The sequence below is a fragment of the Felis catus genome, chromosome A1, assembly GCF_018350175.1.
Source record: "Felis catus isolate Fca126 chromosome A1, F.catus_Fca126_mat1.0, whole genome shotgun sequence".
NCBI lineage: Eukaryota > Metazoa > Chordata > Mammalia > Carnivora > Felidae > Felis > Felis catus.
In genome coordinates, this window is record NC_058368.1 from 60,482,203 (window position 1) to 60,502,327 (window position 20,125).

Here is a 20,125-nt window from a genome sequence, read left to right on the forward strand (position 1 = left end):
TTAAAAAAAAACAGGAAAAGCATAATACAGGTATTTTTACCTTTGGTGGTAGGCTCACATGGACATAGTTCTAAACAATTACAAGAACTATTTTATTACACTTATACACTATGCTAGGCATGTTACAGATATTATCGTATTTAATACTTACACAACTCTGTATGACAGGTACTGCTATTTGTTAAAACCTGAGACTTAGGCATTAAATTATATGGCCAGTATCATATAATTAGAAATTGATAAAATCAGTATTGAATCAGACTTAAAAGACAAGTAGTTTGGTTACAGAAACCATACTCTTAATCCTAAACATAATTTTGTGCCTTGTCTAAAGGACTAGGCTGAAACTATTTTAAACGGATTCTGAGTAAAGTAAAATCTCCTTCACTATCAATCTTTTAAGCCCAAAAACCTTTTATTTGCTTGAGAACTGTGATTTTTGAAAATATATTTATTAACTTCAATAGGCTATCTTTGATTTGCATCAATAATTTTGGAAGAGATGCTATGGCTATAAATTGTGCAATTTCAAAATTAACCTCAGCAGATAGTGAGTAAAAACCATTTATTGAGTTTTTCTTGAAGGAGTGCAACGTTATGTAACTTTTGCCATGGCCTCTCTTTCCTAAGTTATTCACACAAAAGTGGAGGAATTACATAATTAAAAATTAGGTGATACCATGGGGCGCCTGGGTGGCTCAGTCGGTTAGGCAGCCGACTTCGGCTCAGGTCATGATCTCGCGGTCTGTGAGTTTGAGCCCTGCGTCGGAATCTGTGCTGACAGCTCAGAGCCTGGAGCCTGTTTCGGATTCTGTGTCTCCCTCTCTCTGACCCTCTCCCGTTCATGCTCTGTCTCTCTCTGTCTCAAAAATAAATAAACGTTAAAAAAATTTTTTTTAAATAAAAAAAAAAATTAGGTGATACCATAGAAAAGGACACTGAATTGAACCAAAATAATACAATGTTCTTTTCATAAGGTCTAAAGTTGTTTTACACCCACCAGCCTCCCTACCCCCATTTAACGTTCTTGTCTTTCCCTCTCATACATAAAGCATATGGTTCCATACAGCAGATGTATCCTTGCAGATGTTATGATGCTTTCCTGCATGTTCAGAAAGAAATGTGTCACACTGTGTCACGTGAAGATTACTGATAACTGAAAATTAGAATGCAGACTTATATAAGGAAAAATTAATTGGACATGAGTCAATAGTCCCTTAGAAATTCTATGGCTTTGGGAGGAGCCAAGGTGATGGAACAGCATGGAAGTTTTTTTTGTGTGTCTTGCATCCATGAAATACAGCCAGACCAACACTAAACCATCCTGCACACCTAGAAAACTGATCTGAGGATTAACACAACAATCTGCACAACCTGAACCACAGAATTAAGGAGGAATATGGCACAAAGAGGTGAACTTGGGGAGTGAGAAGCCGCAGCAGGCAGGGAGGTGCTTTTGAGGGCAGATAGAGGACAGAGACGGGGATGGTGGTGAAAGAATATGGGAAAAGCACCCCTCCACAAAAGCAGCTGGAGAGAAAGTGGAAAATTGGAAACAGCCACAGGGACTAAACTAAAGAGGAAGAAAGAAGAAAAGAGAGGGTTTAAATTCCATTAAGACCGTATACAAGGTGGGGGGCACCTGGGTGGCTCAGTCAGTTAAGCATCTGACTTCGGCTTAGGTCATGATCTCATGGTTCGTGAGTTTGAGCCCCATGTTGGGCTCTGTGCTGACAGCTCAGAGCCTGGAACCTGCTTCAGAGTCTGTGTCTCCCTCTCTCTCTGCACGTCCCCCCCCCCAACCCCGCTCAAACTCTGTTTCTCTCTCACAAATAAACATTAAAAAAAAAGACTGTAAAGAAGGGGAGCACAAAGTCTACAACTCCACAGCTCGACACCTGTCAGTGCTCTGGTGGGAAGGGCGAATCCCCAGGAGCAGAGTGGGGTCCGGGAGGTTCTCAGGCTGTACGGGGAAAAGCGGTTCCACTGCTGGAAGGACATTTGGTAGAGACTGTTGAAGCCACCTGATCCCAGCAGACCCCAGAGAATGGCCACATTCACTGGTGCTGGGGCAAGGTCGTTAGGGCAAAGCCTGGTGCCAGATGTATGTTGTGATTTTCCATAATCCCTGAAACGCTGCTGCTACACTATCTCATGAACTTTTTCTGGGGTGGGCTAGCACCTGGCCACAGTCTTGAGGCACTGGCAACAACAGGGTCCCACAAGCGTTCCTGGGTGCAGTTGGCATTCGGCCATTGCTCAGTGAGACTCTCCCACAGAGGGGTGGAATGGGTCAAAGCCGCAGTCCTTCAGAAGTAAGGGGCCGGTGAAAAGAGCCACATCTGAGACAAAACTCGGAAGAGAGGAAATCCCTGGGGCTTGGTCACAGACAGTGAAAAAGCAGGGAGTGGATGAAAGCTGAAGATGCAGGACGGGCACACGATTGCTGATTGGGGAAAACGGAGTTCCTATACTAGACACAGGGTAGCTGGGTGACACCATTGTCACCGCTCCAGTGCATGTGCATATGCACCTACAAGCACCACAACACTCCATCCCAGGAGGGTGGCAGTGCCATCTAGTGGAGAATGGAGCATTACACTGAGCCCCGCCCAACTTGGCCAACCTCACTCTTCAAGAACAAAAGTCTCACCACCTACTTAGTTTATGGACTATAAAGCACTTCATAGTCTGACTTCTAGGGGATAATAAAGTAATTTTAGTCATTCTTCAATCTGTTAGCAGGTCCATATGTTCAATTTTCTTCCTTTTTTTTTGTTTTGGTTTGGTTTTTACTTTTTTTCACTTCTTTTCTTTTTCTTGAATATACAAAGAGAAAAATCATTTTTATTTTCAATTTTTATTAAAAATATTTTTCTTTAATTTTTTTAGTATACTTTTTTATTTTTGTGTAAATGTTTTTCAAATTCTTTTTTACTTCCATCATTTGTTTAGTCTACTACAGTGTATTCCCTTTTTCAAATTTTCAAAGGATTTCCTTTTTTAAAATTTTTTATTTTTTCTCTTTTTTGTTTCTTTTCTTTTTCTTGAAAACAGAAAGAGAAAAACATAATTCTTACTTTCAATTTCTATTAAAATATTTTTCTTTAATTTTTTTCTACTCCATTGTTTACATTCGTGTAAATTTTTACAAATTCTATATTACTCCCATCATCTCATTTTAGTCTAATTCAGTGTATTAATTTTTTAAAAATCTCAAGTGATATCCTTCCCCCCCCCCTTTTTTTCTCTAATCTGTCAAACCACTTTCAACACCTACACAAAAACACACCTAGGATTTATCATTATTTATTTGATTTTGTGTGTTTTAACTTTTTAATTTTAATATTTTTTAACTTTAATTTTAATTTTCATTTTTCTACCTCATTAATTACTTTTCTCCCTTCAAAAGGACAAAATGAAGGAATTCACCACAAAAGAAAGAGCACGAAGAAATGACATCCAGGGACTTAACCAACACAGTTACAACCAAGATGTCTGAACCAGATTTTAGAATCATGATAATAAAAATATGAGCTGGAGTAGAAAATAGGTTAGAATCCCTTTCTGCAGAGATAAAAGAAGTAACAAATAGCCAGAATGAAATTAAAAATCCTATAACTGAGCTGCATTCATGGATGGATGCTGCAGTGGGAAGGATGGATGAGGCAGAACAGAGAATCAGCAATATAGAGGACAAACTTATACAGAATAATGAAGCAGAAAAAAAGAGGAAGATGCAGGCAAGAGCACGATTTAAGAGTAAAAGAAATCAGTGATTCATTAAAAAGGAACAACATCAAAAGCACAGGGCTCCCAGAGGAGGAAGAGAGAGAAATAGGGCTAGAAAGGTTATGTGACAAAATCATAGCGGAAAACTTTCCTAACTTGGGGAAAGACACACACATCAAAATCCAGGAAGCACAGAGGACCCCCATTAGATTCAACAAAAACCAACCATCAACAAGGCATATCACAGTCAAATTCACAAAATTCTCAGACAAGGAAAGAATCATGAAAGCAGCAAAAAAAACCAGTCCCTAACCTACAATGGAAGACAGATCAGGCTCGCAATAGACCTATCCACAGAAACGTGGCACGCCAGAAAGGAGTTGCGGGATATACTCAATGTGCTGAATCAGAAAAACATGCAGCCAAGAATTCTTTATCTAGCAAGGCTGTCATTCAAAAGAGAAGTAGAGATTAAAGGTTTCCCAGACAAACAAAAATTAAAGGAGTTCATGACCACTAAATCAGCCGGGCAAAAAATTTTAACGGGGACTCTCTGAGGGGAGAAAAGATTATATATATAGCAAAAGTAACACAGACTAGAAAAGACCAGAGAACACCACCAGAAACTCCAACACTACAAGCATCATAATGCAATGAATTCATGTCTTTCAGTACTCATTCTAAACGTCAGTGGACTCAATGCTCCAATCAAAAGACATAGGATAACAGAATGGATAAGAAAACAAGATCCACCTATATGCTGTTTACAAGAGACACACTTTAGACCGAAAGACACCTTCAGATTGAAAATAAGGGGATGGAGAACCATCTATCATGCTAATGGTCAACAAAAGAAAGCCAGAGTAGTCATACTTATATCAGACAATCTAGACCTTAAAACAAAGACTGTATCAAGAGATGCAGAAGGGCATTATATCATAATCAAGGGGTCTATCCACCAAGAAGACCTAACAATTGTAAACATTTATGCGCCAAATGTGAGAGCACCCAAACATATAAATCAACTAATCACAAACAAAAACCCATTGATAGTAATACCATAATAGTAGGAGACTTCAACACCCCACTCACAGCAATGGACAGATCACCTAATCAAAAATTCAACAAGAAAACAATGACTTTGAATGACACACCAGACCAGATGGACTTCACAGATATATTCAGCACACTTCATCCTAAAGCAGCAGAATATATATTCTTCTCCAGTGCACATAGAACGTTCTCCAGAATAGACCATATACTGGGACACAAATCAGCCCTAACTAAGTACAAAAAGATCGAGATCATACCGTGCATATTTTCAGACCACAACGCTATGAAACTCGAAATCAACCACAAGGAAAAATTTGGAAAGGTAACAAATACTTGGAGACTGAAGAACATCCTACTAAAGAATGAATGGGTTAACCAAGAAGTTAAAGAGGAAATTAAAAAGTAGATGGAAGCCAATGAAAATGATAACACCACAACCCAAAACCTCTGGGACCCAGCAAAGGTGGTCACAAGAGGAAAGTATATAGCAACAGGCCTTCCTAAAGAGGGAAGAAAGGTCTCAGATACACAACCTAACCTAATGCCTTAAGGAGCTGGGAAAAGAACAGCAAATACAACCCAAAACCAGAAGAAGACAGGAAAAAATAAAGATTAGAGCAGAAATTAATGCTATCGAACCCAGAAAACAGTAGAACAGATCAATGAAACCAGAAGCTGGTTCTTTGAAAGAATTAACAAAATTGATAAACGACTAGCCAGTTTGATCAAGAAGAAAAAGGAAAGGACCTAAATACATCAAATCAAGAATGAAACAGGAGAGATCAGAACCAACACAGTAGAAATAAAAACAATAAAAAGAAAATATTTGAGCAATTATATGCCAATAAAATGGGCAATCTGAAAGAAATGGACAAATTCCTAGAAACATAAACACTACCAAAACTGAAACAGGAAGAAATAGAGAATTTGAACAGACCCATAACCAGTAAGGAAATCGAATTAGTAATCAAATATCTGCCAAAAAAAAAAAAAAAAAGGGTCCAAGGCAGGATGGCTTTCCAGGGGAATTCTACCAATCATTTAAGGAAGAGTTAACACCTATTCTCTTGAAGGTGTTCCAAAAAATAGAAATGGAAGGAAAACTCCCAAACTCGTTCTATGGAAGCCAGCATTACCTTGATTCCAAAACCAGACAGATACCCCACTAAAAAGGAGAACTATCGACCGATTTCCCTGATGAACATGGATGTAAAAATCCTCAACAAGGTATTAGCCAACCTGACCCAACAATACGGTTAAAAAATTATTCACCACGACCAAGTGGGAATTATCCCTGGGATGCAGGGCTGGTTCAATATCCAGAAAACAATTAACATGATTCATCACATCAAGAAAAGAAAACACAAGAACCATATGATCCTCTCAATAGATGCAGAGAAAGCATTTGACAAAATACAGCATCCTTTCTTGATAAAAATGCTCAAGAAAGTAGGAATAGAAGGATCGTTCCTCGAGATCATAAAAGCCATATATGAATGACCCAACGCTAAGATCATCCTCAATGGGGAAAAACTGACAGCTTTCCCCCTAAGGTCAGGAACAAGACAGGGATGTCCACTCTCACCACGGTTATTCAACGTATTATTGGATGTCTTAGCCTCTGCAATCACACAACGCAAAGAAATAAAAGGCATCCAAATCAGCCATGAGGAGGTGAAACTTTCACTTTTCACAGATGACATGTTACTCTATATGGAAAACCCAAAAGATTACACAAAAAGACTGCTAGAATTAATTCATGCATTCAGCAAAGTTGCAGGATATAAAATCAATGCACAGAAATTGGTTGCATTGTTATACACCAACAATGAAGTGACAGAAAGAGAAATCAAGGAATCGATCCCATTTACAGTTGCACCAAAAACCATAAAATACCTAGGAATAAACCTCACCAAAGAGGTGAAAAATCTATATGCTGAAAATTATAGAAAGCTTAGGAAAGAAATTGAAAAACATGGAAAAAGATTCCATGCTCCTGGATAGGAAGAACAAATATTGTTCAAATGTTGATACTACCCAAAGCAATCTACATATTCAATGCAATCCCTATCAGAGTAACACCAGCATTCTTCACAGCGTTAGAACAAATAATCCTAAAATTTGTATGGAACCAGAAAAGACCCCGAATAGCCAAAGCAATCTTGAAAAAGAAAACCAAAGCAGGAGGTATCACAATCCCAGTCTTCAAGCTATACTACAAAGCTGTAATCATCGGGGCGCCTGGGTGGCGCAGTCGGTTAAGCGTCCGACTTCAGCCAGGTCACCATCTCGCGGTCCGGGAGTTCGAGCCCCGCGTCGGGCTCTGGGCTGATGGCTCAGAGCCTGGAGCCTGTTTCCGATTCTGTGTCTCCCTCTCTCTCTGCCCCTCCCCTGTTCATGCTCTGTCTCTCTCTGTCCCAAAAATAAATAAACGTTGAAAAAAAAAATTTTTTTTAAATAAAAAAATAAAAAAAAAAAAAGCTGTAATCATCAAGACAGTATGGTACTGGCACAACAACAGACACTCAGATCAATGGAACAGAATAGAGAGCCCAGAAAAGGACCCACAAACATTTGGCCAATGCATCTTTGACAAAGCAGGGAAGAATATCCAATAAAATAAAGATGGTCTCTTCAGCAAGTGGTGCTGGGAAAACTGGACAGCGACATGCAGAAGAATGAACCTGGACCACTTTCTTACACCATACACAAAAATAAGCTCAAAATGGATGAAAGACCTCAATATAAGAGAAGAAGCCATCAAAATCTGAGGAGAAAGCAGACAACAACTTCTTTGGCCTTGGCCACAGCAACATCTTACTCAGGAAGTCTCTGGAGGCAACTGAAACAAAAGATAAAATTAACTGCTGGGACCTCGTGAAAATTAAAGCTTCTGCACAGCGAAGGAAACAATCAGCAAAACTAAAAGGCAAGCAACAGAATGGGAGAAGATATTTGCAAATGACATACCAGATAAAGGGTTAGTATCCAAAATCGATAAAGAACTTATCAAACTCAACACCCAAAAACCAAAGAATCCAGTGAAGAAATGGGCAAAAGACATGAATAGACACTTCTCCAAGGAAGACATCCAGATAGCCAAGTGACACATGAAAACATGCTCAACATCATTCATCATCAGGGAAATCCAAATCAAAACCACAATGAGATACCACCTTATACCTGTCAGAATGGCTAACATTAACAACTCAGGCGACAACAGATGTTGGTGAGGATGCAGAGAAAGAGGATCTCTTTTGCATTGTTGGTGGCAATGCAAGCTGGTGTGGCCACTCTGGAAAACAGTATGGAGGTTCCTCAAAAAACTAAAAATAGAATTCCCCTACCACCCAGCAATTGCACTACTAGGCATTATCCAAGGGATACAGGTGTGTTGTTTCAAAGGGACACGTGCACCCCCATGTTTATAGCACAAGCAACAGTAGCCAAAGTATGGAAGAGCCCAAATGTCCATCGATGGATGAATGGATAGGGAAGATGTGGTATATATACAATGGAGTATTACTCGGCATTCAAAAAGAATGAAATCTTGCCATTTGCAACTACGTGGATGAAATTGGAGGGTATTATGCTAAGTGAAATTAGTCAGAGAAAGACAAAAATCATAGGACCCACTCATATGAGAACTTTGAGACAAAACCTATGAATAAAGGAAGGAAAACAAAAATAATATAAAAACAGGGAGGGGAACAAAACAGAAGAGACTCATAAATATGGAGAACAAGCTGAAGGTTACTCGAGGGGTTGTAGGAGGAGGGATGGGCTAAATAGGTAAGGGGCACTAAGGAATCTACTCCTGAAATCATTGTTCCACTATATATGAACTAATTTGGATGTGAATTTTAAAAAAATTAAAAATAAAATTTAAAAATGTAAACATAATCTTTCATGATACAAAAAAAAAAAAAAAAGAAATATGGCTTTTCCTTTTCTTCCCTGTCCAATACTTCAGGACTTCCCATTTCTCCTTTATTAAGCACTGAATGCTGCGTATGCTGGCCACACAGCCATTGGTACTGCTCTCTTGAGGGACTCAGGTTTAGTAGAGAATAAACATATAAGCAAATACATTGCAAAAGAGGGTAAATTGTTTTACATAAAAAAAATATTGCACAGTGGGTTTTCGATTGTACCTCCTAGCCCTTCAATAAGGAGGTGATATTCTCAATCAGCATTGTTTGGCAAGTGAGGACCAATGTAAAGAAATAAAAGGATGTGTTTTTAATTGAAAGATGCAATTTAAATAGTTGTATTTTTGATTCTAAAAACTAAGAAATAAATTTCACCACCTTCCAAATTGGAAGCAGATGATTTGGTCAGGCAAATCTAAAGGAGAAGTTTAAAAAATCTTACTTTATAAAAATACATATACCATGTTTTCCATTTCAATGATTATTCTAATGGAGAAATCTTGATGATGTTTAATAAATTAAATTCCATTACCAACATTTACATAGCACTGCACATTTATGATGACATTCTTTCTGAAACATTTCAAAGAGAACTAATTAAATAATTTTACATTTTCACTGAAGTTTAGTTATTTCAAAGCAATTGACTTCACAATGTTTATAGCAAATTAGTGAAGACTAATTCTAACTAGGACCAGTCTCCTAATGATCAATTCTGTGTGCTTCCCATGAAACTAGGGCAATACTGGAGTTTTTTATTTCAAATTCTTTTAGACATAATGCCATATGTATTAGTTTGCCTTCACAAAGTACCACAAACTGGGTGGCTTAACCAACATAAATTTATTGTCTCACAGTTCAAAGATGTTACCAGGGTTGGCTTCTTCTGATGGCTGAAAGGGAAGGATATGTTCCAGGCCTTTCTCCTTCACTTGTAGATGGCTGCTTACATGCACACAAGGTGTTCTCTTGTACATGTGCCTGTGCACAAATTTGCCCCTCTGATTTGGGCCCACCCTATATACCTGACCTTAACGAGTTACATCCCCAACATCCCATTTCCAAACAAGGTCATTTTCTGATGTCTTGAGAGTTAAAAACTTCAACATTTAATTTGAAGGGGGGGGGGGCTCTGTTTAACCCATAACAGTATCAAGTTTTGTAATTCAGTCCTGTATTTTAAAAAATGTTGGAATAAATTAAAAATAATGTCATGATCTTTGGATCTTCGGCTTCTCAACATATGAACAACAAATGAGTATTTTTACAAACAGAACGTGCTTTTGACCATCTGTAAAAGATCATAGTGTTATGCAGTAGTTAGGCAGGAGCAAGGAGGAATAACGCAGATATGGCCACCCCCTTGGAGCCACCCCTGAGGATTAACAGCCACAAGTTCAGAGACACCTCTAAGGGCTAATAACAGGAAAATCCTAGTCACAGAGGTGGTTCAAAAGCCCCAAGGGGACTTCTAAGAGCTGAGCATGAACACAAAGGTGCAACTGGCCCTTAAGTACCTTTAAGGTCACAACAAAAGCCCATTAGACACTCATAAATACACAACATATAAATAAAGACAACTATGACAGAAGGTGTCATAGGTAGGCACATGCACAGAAGCCAAAATTTTATATAACCACCAGTTGTCAATCAAAAATGCCAATCAAAGCCAAATTTAAGCATGCCCAAAATGGGCTTACAAGTATTCAGCTAGAGCCTCTCAGTGACATTGCCACTCTTTTTCCAGCAGTGGCCCACTTTCACACTTGAAATGCACTATACTTATCTATTCAATAAACTCTATCTTCCCATTCTGCTCTTGGGTCCCTAATTCTTTGGTGCATCTGGGACAAGAACTGAGTGACCCCCATAACAATAAGTCTTCCCCTACAACACTCTCCCTTGTATCCATGTGTGCAGCCAGTAGTTTAGACCTGATGATTTAATATGCAGTATAATACAAAAGGGTCTTGTTATGCTTTGTGTCTGTGTTGGGTGAAGGGAGAGAGAGGTGGTCGGGGTTATCACGGATTTGCTGAGTGAACATATTACTTTTCATTTAGTTTTGGCTCTGGCAGATTATTTCCAAGACTATTTCCAGATCATTACCCTCAAAGTATTCTATATGGGATACTTTGTCTATTCTCACCCCACCTAACCCCCGACTCAGAATTTGCAGACTATACAATGTGAAGTACAAAACAAACAATAGTTTTAGGTATAAATTAAACCTCTGTCCATGCAGTTCTAGTTATTTTTGGAGTTTCTACTATATTGACTTTACCGTCCAAGTTGTAGAAACCTTTATCTTTGGCAACATATCTTTCAGGGTAGAGGATGAAGCTCTAAAAAGGCCAAGTGGAGGATAGCAGAGGCTGCAAGCGCACCCTGGAGTGTGCACCAGGGCTGAAGCCCTTTCTCCTCTCTGTCTGACTTGCTGAGAAAGACAGCTTTGTTCAGTCTGAGGGATGTAGTCAGTTTCCTGACTTCCTCCCAGTTTATGACTCTTCTTAACATTTTGTTTATCATCGTATTCAATATTATTTTTAGATATTTTTCTTTTATTTTTCAATTTAATGTCTCCATGATCACCTTTTTCTATAAATTTTTTCATATATGTAATGTTTTAAAAATAGTTTTTATTACAACTTAATCTAAAATTAAGACAAATTACAAAATAAAAACATTTTCCCAGGCTCTTCCGTGTGGCATGTAGTCATCATGCTGACCTTAATTCAACGTATTTAAAATTAAGCATAAGCTTTATGACTGGACATTACATTATCTCAGGGCTGAATGTGTGCATAACATGACATGGATTGATTTGAACTCATGATCTCATGTTCTAGAGCCCAGAGTTCTAGAGTTAGAGATGAGCTTGAAACCTTACACATTCACTAAGTTTTTACAAGGGGCAAATTGCTTAAATTCTCTAGATTTAGTTCTCTTCCCTGCAATATGAAGATAATAATGATTACCTCATAAGTTTGTGCAGGAGTTGAGAGATGACAAATGTAAAGTGGCTTAAATATTGTTTGTTTTCTGTAAGCGATTAATAAGATCGTCACCATTATTGTGTACACAGAAGTGTCAAAAGTTTTTCCCTCCATCTTCTCAATACAAGCCATTTAAGAAGATTTGCTTTAGGAACAATCACTTTTATACCATCTCCAGACATATAAATTATCTTGTTAAATTTCATTTTTATTTCAAAGGCCTGATCTTAGCTTGCTTTCTTAAAAACCTAATGACTGAATATTTTTCTCTCTGAGCCTCAGGTTACACATCTATAAAATGGGGATAAAAATCACGTCTAACAGGACTACTGGGACTGGTTTTCAAAGTAAATTATAAAGCATGAATATAAATGGCCAGTTTTGTACCAATATTATCAAAACAACATGTTATCAAAAACAAATTGAGGAACGGATGCAGCCAGACTTACCCAGAAATATTGAGAAAAATGTATTTACCTACTTAGCTAGCAAGCATAAATTAATAGGTCAGTGGAAGCTATCCACCAATCACTGAGATTTCATCAGGTATTATTCTAGTAGATTTGATGTAGGTTTGCATTGCAATTCAAGTCGTGTGTGATTATCTGTGTAATTGTGATCATTTCAAAGTTAATTCTTTTAAAATGAACTTTAATCTCTCATATTACTTTTTTCAATGTATAAATGGCTACCAAACAAAGGGACACACATCTGAGCCTTGCCCAACTTTACATATCAGGCTTAGAATCTTGAGTCACTGTATACAACAGTCTAGTCTATAGATAGATAGATAGGCAGATAGATGGATAGGTAGATAGATAGATATGAGGTTTCCTATCCTTTAAAAATAGATGCTGTTGTGTTTTTAATATGCAAGAGTACATCAAGTTATTTTTATTGTAGACTGAGACTTTGGAGAACGTACCTTCTTAAAAACTAGAAAGTCAAATTTACTTAATGAGTAGAATTGCTATTAAATACATGTTTCTTCTTCATATGTAATTTAAATTAGTTTTCAAAATCTATTAACAGTTCTACAATAGCATTTCTTAGTTATATACATACTCCGTGATCCTTGAAGATAAGCTGTGATTGATGCAGGAATTAAATGCAAATATCTCTGGGAAACATTTGTGAAAAATGATTATGTATTTACAATTACTTTATTAACCTGTGATATGTTTTTTATTGAGCAAGAATAGTTTTCCAGGTTTCAAAAAGAAGGATTAGAAACTGGTATCAAATACAGTTTATTTTATATAGATATAGATATAGATATAGATATAGATAGATAGATAGATATAGATAAAGACATAGATATAGATTTTATCTATCTATCTATCTATCTATCTATCTATCTATCTATCTATCTATCTATGCAGTATGACAACTGTGAGAATCAATGAGATTTCAGAACAAAAGGATGGAGAACCAGCTCATAGTAAGAGTACTAAAGTAAGAGCTTTGTTATTAACAAAAGAAAAGAGATGTAGTTTAGATGGCTTATAAAATTAGGTCAGTTCATTTGTTAATTGCTTTTTCTTTTAAAAGGTGTTTTGGGAGAGTTTAATATAAAAGTTATTTTAAGAATAAAATGCCTTTTTTCTCCCATTCTCATATTTGATCATTAAAATTTTTAGTATCAAGGGAAACACCATACTGCACTTTGAATCAGTTAAATTGTATGAATAAATTATCTGTAACAAAGAGCTCCCATGTTTCTAGACATAATATCTGTCAAGTTAATGAATTCCAAAATAAAAGATGGTTTGGAATATATATTATAGGCTACTTATTTTCTCTTGTTTTTCAATGGTCTGCATTGGTTATTCAGATAAGTAGGCCCAGCATGTAATGAATTGTTTTGGAATTTGCCTTAGCATGTTTAATTGACATGCTGAAGAACAGTATTAATCTTCTGCTACAATTATTAAAAATAAGCATGAATGATAAATGTGAAAACGCAAATGTAGATGTTTATGTTGGTACCTTCTCAAAGATACCCTATATAAAAACATTTAGTATTGACGATATAACGTCTATCATGAAAACCCATATTGTGGTGATATCATTATAATGAAGAAATTAAAAGAAAATAACTAAATCCATGCATAATATCGATCTCTAAGTTTACTAAATTGTAATTCATATTATGTGTTTAGTAATATATCTGCTTTCAGTAGTTCCTCACTTTTGGTCTTTAATCTTCATGCTGCCAGGGACTCTGTTTGCTTTCTCCTCTGTGGTGCATCCCAATCACGTGGATTAGGACCTGTCACTAAATAAATACACAATAAATGGCAATTGATAATTAACAATTCCATCGTTACAAAGTTGAACAAAAATTTATAGAATATTAAATATGAACAAGTTAACTGTTAATAAAACTATTTATTAGCATTAATTGAAACTTTAATAAACTGCAGTTATTTAGGAATATACATCATATTTTGTAATATATACATATTTTCAAATTTTAGCCATAAATTACAATGCATAGAAAATGCATTTGGAATTAAAAATAAGATTTATTATTGACCTTAGACTTGGCTCATTTTGTGCTATGTCTCTTTTTGGCTCTTGTTACTCCTCTAATTATAGATAATAGAAAATAACATGGTTATTTTTATCACAAAGGTGGCTTCTCTAGTTATTTTTGTCTTTTAAGTGACAGATATTTTGTACTGTCTAAATGGGAATGAACTGTCTTAGGAATTAGTGATCTCTTTTTACTGGAACTATAAAAAATAAAGCTGGGAAACATAGAATTATGTCCTGGATATGCTGAAAGAGGATTCATACATTAAATATGAAATGCTATAGAAAATGGTTTTCAAACTGTAGTCTATGAATTTGTAGGGACTCTTTTCTGGTTGCAAAGCGACCTCTGGGGGAATGAAGGAAAAGCCAAGCAGAGGTGCTCTGGGGCCTGCATTTATGTTTTAGGCAGAGCATATTGATGTTAACTATTTTATGTACTGGGGTTCCATAAAGGATTTATTTACCCTGAGGAAAGTAGTGCTTGGCTATTTAAGCTTAATAGAATATTAAAGACTCTTGGAGGTCCTTTTAAATTTGAGGTTCCATAATTTCATAGATGCACAAAATAAAGGTACCATTTGGTTGTACACACAAGCTATTATTATCACTTTCCTCTTTGAGCATATATTCCCCTCTCTGACGGAGAATTATATTACTCCTCTCCAGTGAATCATAGAAAATTTAGGGCTTGATAACACTGTGAATTTGAAAGTTTTTTTGAAAATATCTACGTGGCTGTATTCATAGAAATATTACATATGTGTACAGTAGATTACGTATAAGAATAAGTTATCATAAAATGTATACAGTATTCAGTAAAACATAGAAATATATATGTATATACTTGGCAATGAATGAAAATATATTCTAAAAGGGTAATAAGGAATTTTAAAAAAGTAAAGTAATTATTCAATACCTTCTATTAAGGCAATATGTGGAAATGCTATTCATTTTTAATAGTTGGGTTTTGAACAATTTTGAAATTATAGAAAAGAAATAAGTAAAACACAAATATTTTTTCTTAAAATTTTGAGAGTATATTGCTAAGCTTATGCCCTATCACCCCCAAATTCTTAAATATGTATCTCCTGTAATCATGTACATGGATCTCACATAACCACAATACAAAAGTCAAAATCTGATAATTAACATTGATACACCATATCCATTTCATCCTTAAATCCCACTCAAATTTTGTCAATTATCCTTATATTGTTCTTTGCAGCAAACTGATCAGGTTCAGAAACATTCATGGCATTCACTTGTCATGACTGTAGTTTCCCTCCAACTAAAATAGTTCTCGGTGTTTCCTTGAATTACATGATCTTAAAACTTTCGAAGAATAAGAAAATCATTTTGTAGAATGTTTCTCAATCTGAGTTTGCCTGATGCTACCTCACGATCATCTATACATGATTATCTTTTCCAGGAATATCACATTTTCTTAGTGCCCTATTAGGTGGCATGTGGTTTTTATTTTTTTCTTATATTGATGATGATCACTTTGATTGGTTGATTAAGGAGGTATCCAACAGAATTCTCCATTGTAGAGTTTCTCATTTTCTCTTTTACAATTGACAGTTATTTTGTAGACAGGTATAATGAAACAATGTAAATAGCCAAGTTCCCCATTGAACTTTTGATCTATTCTATTTGTTTATTTATATCAAAATGGGCTCATGAGTGTTATTTTATTCAATGAGTTAAAATCATTTAATATTATTTCTTTGGCCAGAAGAAGATCCCCTTTAACTGTATCAAATTTTGTAATCTCTCATACTGGTCAGGTTCTGTCACTCAGCTCTGGTAATCATCTCTAGCCCTCTGTGCCTTCCCAGCTCAGACCATAAGTCTGCATGCCCTTGGTACCTTGAGTCACTCCATAGTTCTGGGACTGAATTGCTTAGAATGGTAAAGGGAAAAATAGGAAAGGAAAGAGGGAAAGAAACAATATTTTTATTTTTATTATTCAAAATGCCATTTTGTTGTTGATTTAGAAATTTCAATACTTTTTAGAGTGCTCTCTTGTTCTTTTAGAAAACAGTGATTATGATGGCAATGGCAGTAGAGGTGTGTCTATATGTGGGTGCATTTTCTCCAATGAGTAGGTGTATCACAATGAAAAATATTCTCTTACTGTTATTTATAGAGAACTAAAATTTGAAGAAAAAAAACCAGGAAAATACCACTGCGGAGTGAAATCAGAAATATTAGCCATCTATCTACTGTTCCTATGGTAATAGAACCCTATTCCCACTCATAGTCTAAAAACATTAGAATCATTTTTGAATTCTCTCTCTCCTTTATCACTTGCAAAACTCTATTGGCTTCACATCTGCAATATTTTATATTTACTTTTTCATTTACTTCCTGTGTTCTCCTTTTGAGCCTTCTTTGCCCCAGTTTGCTGCAATCCTGCAAAACTGGTCTTTCCCCTACAACCTTTATGCCTTTATACTACACTGTGCTGCTAGATTAATTATCTTCTACTTCCCATTGCCAGGAAGATAAAGGCATTCAACAGCTTCTAGGATCTCTTTTCTAACTCAGCTTTTCAATCTTTTCTTTTCCTCCCTTATCTTTTAAAATTGGTCACTCCAGCCAAAGAAAAGACATTATTGTTCCTTTTGGAAACTCTTGGATTTCCAAATCTGTACCTTTTCATTTTCTTTCACACATGGCACTCTCTTTTTTAATGTTCCACTCACTCACCTCTTCCCTAGCAGTTGGGGCCTAGGTCAAATTAACCTCCTCCGTGAAATGTTACATGACTTCCCTGGGTCATCCAGCTACATCTTTGTAACCAAATTACATATATTATTTCCTACTATGTATTTTATTTTTTAACTTATAAATCACTTTACCTTTACAATGTGCCAAACACTATTCTAAGTGCTTTACAAATATTAATTTAATTGTCAAAACTAGCCTATCATATAGGTATTATTGTTAATCTAATTTTAAAGATTGGAAAACCAATCCACAGAGTTTTTAAGCAATTCAAACATGCTTGGTTTGATTATTGAGACAATGTATTTAATTTTTATGCAGTGTTGCTGTTGTTACTTTTTTATAACTTTAACCCTTTTACAAATATGTAAAGGGAAAACCTATGTCAGTCTCCCGACCCCCCCATGGAACCTAGCTCATTGCATTTCATTTATAAGGCATCCTATAAATATTTGTTTAATAAGCAAAAGTGTTAACATTTATTGATCATATATTATTGAGAGGTTTTTTTAGTAAGAGTAATTTAGTAATAGTTATTGAGTAATTTAGTAATAGTAAGAGTAATTTTGGGGCGCCTGGGTGGCACAGTCGGTTAAGCGTCCGACTTCAGCCAGGTCACGATCTCGCGGTCCGTGAGTTCGAGCCCCGCATCGGGCTCTGGGCTGATGGCTCGGAGCCTGGAGCCTGTTTCCGATTCTCTGTCTCCCTCTCTCTCTCTGCCCCTCCCCCGTTCATGCTCTGTCTCTCTCTGTCCCAAAAATAAATAAAAAACGTTGAAGAGTAATTTAGTAAGAGTAATTATTATTACTATTAATTTGTATTTATTAGTTTATTTAATCCCTCAGTAACCTACACATTCGGTTCATTAGAACATTTTAAAGATTAAGAAACGTATCTGAAAAAGGCTCAAGCCACTTATTTTTTCACTATCTGCACTAGGATGTATAAATTAGAAACATTTGAATATGTGATCTTTAAGTGATTTGACAGGTTAAATAGATTCTTTTATTTTAAATTGGCAACAGCCCAGCTTCATAAATCAGGGAATGTTATCCCTATTTATGAATGGGAGAAAACAGTTCAGAGAAGTTGGCTAAAATGACCAGGATCTAAGTCATTTTCTGCCTCTCAAATCTGCAAACTTCACTTTGCCCTTTCAACTCTCACATTTACTCCAAGAAAGAATAAAGTAATGAAGAAAGAATTGTGTTCTCACATGCCCTCCTCAAATTACCCTTTGGGAAACAAAGACCAGAGAATGAGTAATTCATTAGCAGCTAAGGAAAACATTTCACCAGGTTCATGGAAAAAAATGTAGTCTCTACAGAGTACAATAATGGGAAACTGTCTTGCCTCCTACTGAAGACCAGGTCTGTAACAAATAGGCAAGTGGCAGACTTCTATGAGAAGCTTGAGCAAATGTTTTCTACACCACTGAGCATATTAGTCGTAAAAGCAGTGAAAAGAAGTTATATACAAAATAATAAAGTAGCTGTGAAGATGTGATTGGTTTATATCATGTATTTCTCAGAATTTTGTCTAACTAGTCAATTTAATTTCTGAACAGGGAATACCTCTGCACTTCCCCAAAGATAATCTTTGGAAAAAGAAGGAGCATACCCAGGCAATCAATTTAATAGTTAAAGAAGAATGAGGAAGGAAAGTAACAATGCAGCATAAATAATGAACTTGGGTTGTAAACTTTATAAACTTAATACCTGTCATAAATGAAAAAATAAAATTAAGGTTGTGGCTTAAGAGAATTTAAGAACACAATATCAATCTTTTACAAGTATTAAAAATAATTTAATACTTCATCAATAGTAGTTATTTTTAGCATATATTCTGCCCAAAGTCAGAGGCTTATGACACACTCCCATTAAAATCACTTCTCTTAATGAGGTAAACCTCATTAAGGTGTGAAAGAGGCTAGAATCAGTTGTTGTATATTTTCAATGGAGAGAGATTGACATAACATTTGCATCTACCTTTTCTCTATCTTTAAAATTGAAAAAAAAAAAAACTCAGTTAATGTTTATTTGGGAAAGAAGCCTTTCCCTATCCTGAACAATCTTACTCTCAAATCTAACCAGGTGCTTCTTCCCATGCTCACATGACCCCTTTTACACAATGAGAATGTTTCCTCATTTTTTGCTGTCCAAACATACTACATTGATTATTTTTGTACCTATATTGTGATGAGCACGAGTAAAAATATATATAATTTTCCAACAGGTAGAACTGCAAGAACAAAATCTGACCATTTAAAAATTTTAATAGATAGTTAAAATGTTTTTTCAAATATATTTCCTTATATTCTAGTCAAGTACATAAAAGTGCCCATTTTAAACTCCCTCGACAATATTAAATAAGATATAAGCATATTTTTACTTTTAAAGATCTATTTTTTTTATTTTTTTTAACATTTATTTATTTTTGAGACAGAGAGAGACAGAGCATGAACGGGGGAGGGTCAGAGAGAGGGAGACACAGAATCTGAAACAGGCTCCAGGCTCCGAGCTGTCAGCACAGGGGTCCGATGCAGGGCTCGAACTCACGGACCGCGAGATCTTGACCCGAGCCGGAGTCGGCCGCCCAACCGACTGAGCCACTCAGGCACCCCACTTTTAAAGATCTATTGAATGAACAACTATATCTCCATACTTTTTTTTCAAATATTTATTTAAAATCTAGTCAACATATCATGTACTATTGGTGTCAGGAGTAGAATTTAGTGATTCATACACAGTGCTCAAAACAATCTCCATATTGTTTTAAATTCTATTGCCTAGATTGTTAATTAAGTTAAATATTTTAAAAATATTTATCATTGAATTATATTTCTTCTTTGGAGAAGTGTTTGTTTATATATTGTACTCAGTATTCTTTTGAATTACTTGTCTTTTCCATTATTTTCCCAGCTATCTTTGTAATTCCTAGATATTTCTACTCATAATTTACATATACTACAATTATTTTCTGACTTTTTAATTTAAAAAGACAATTATATATTGTATAAAAAGACATAGCTTTGTCTTTTCATTATAATATTTATGTGTCTTAGTCATTTGTCTTGTCATCTTGTTGTGTTGAGTAAATGGAGGAGTGTAACTGCTTGAAACCATAATGTGAAAATGACAC

General features: G+C 35.7%; 1 long non-coding RNA gene across 2 annotated transcripts in view; it reads right to left on the bottom strand.

The window, feature by feature from the left end:
• Positions 1 to 13,825: 13,825 nt before the first annotated feature.
• Positions 13,826 to 20,125, bottom strand: part of LOC101093984 — a 364,880-nt gene continuing 358,580 nt past the window's right edge. For both annotated transcript variants that reach the window (XR_006596075.1, XR_006596077.1), the window contains one exon: positions 13,826 to 13,991. This is a non-coding gene — a long non-coding RNA (uncharacterized LOC101093984). The remainder of the gene's footprint in view (positions 13,992 to 20,125) is intronic.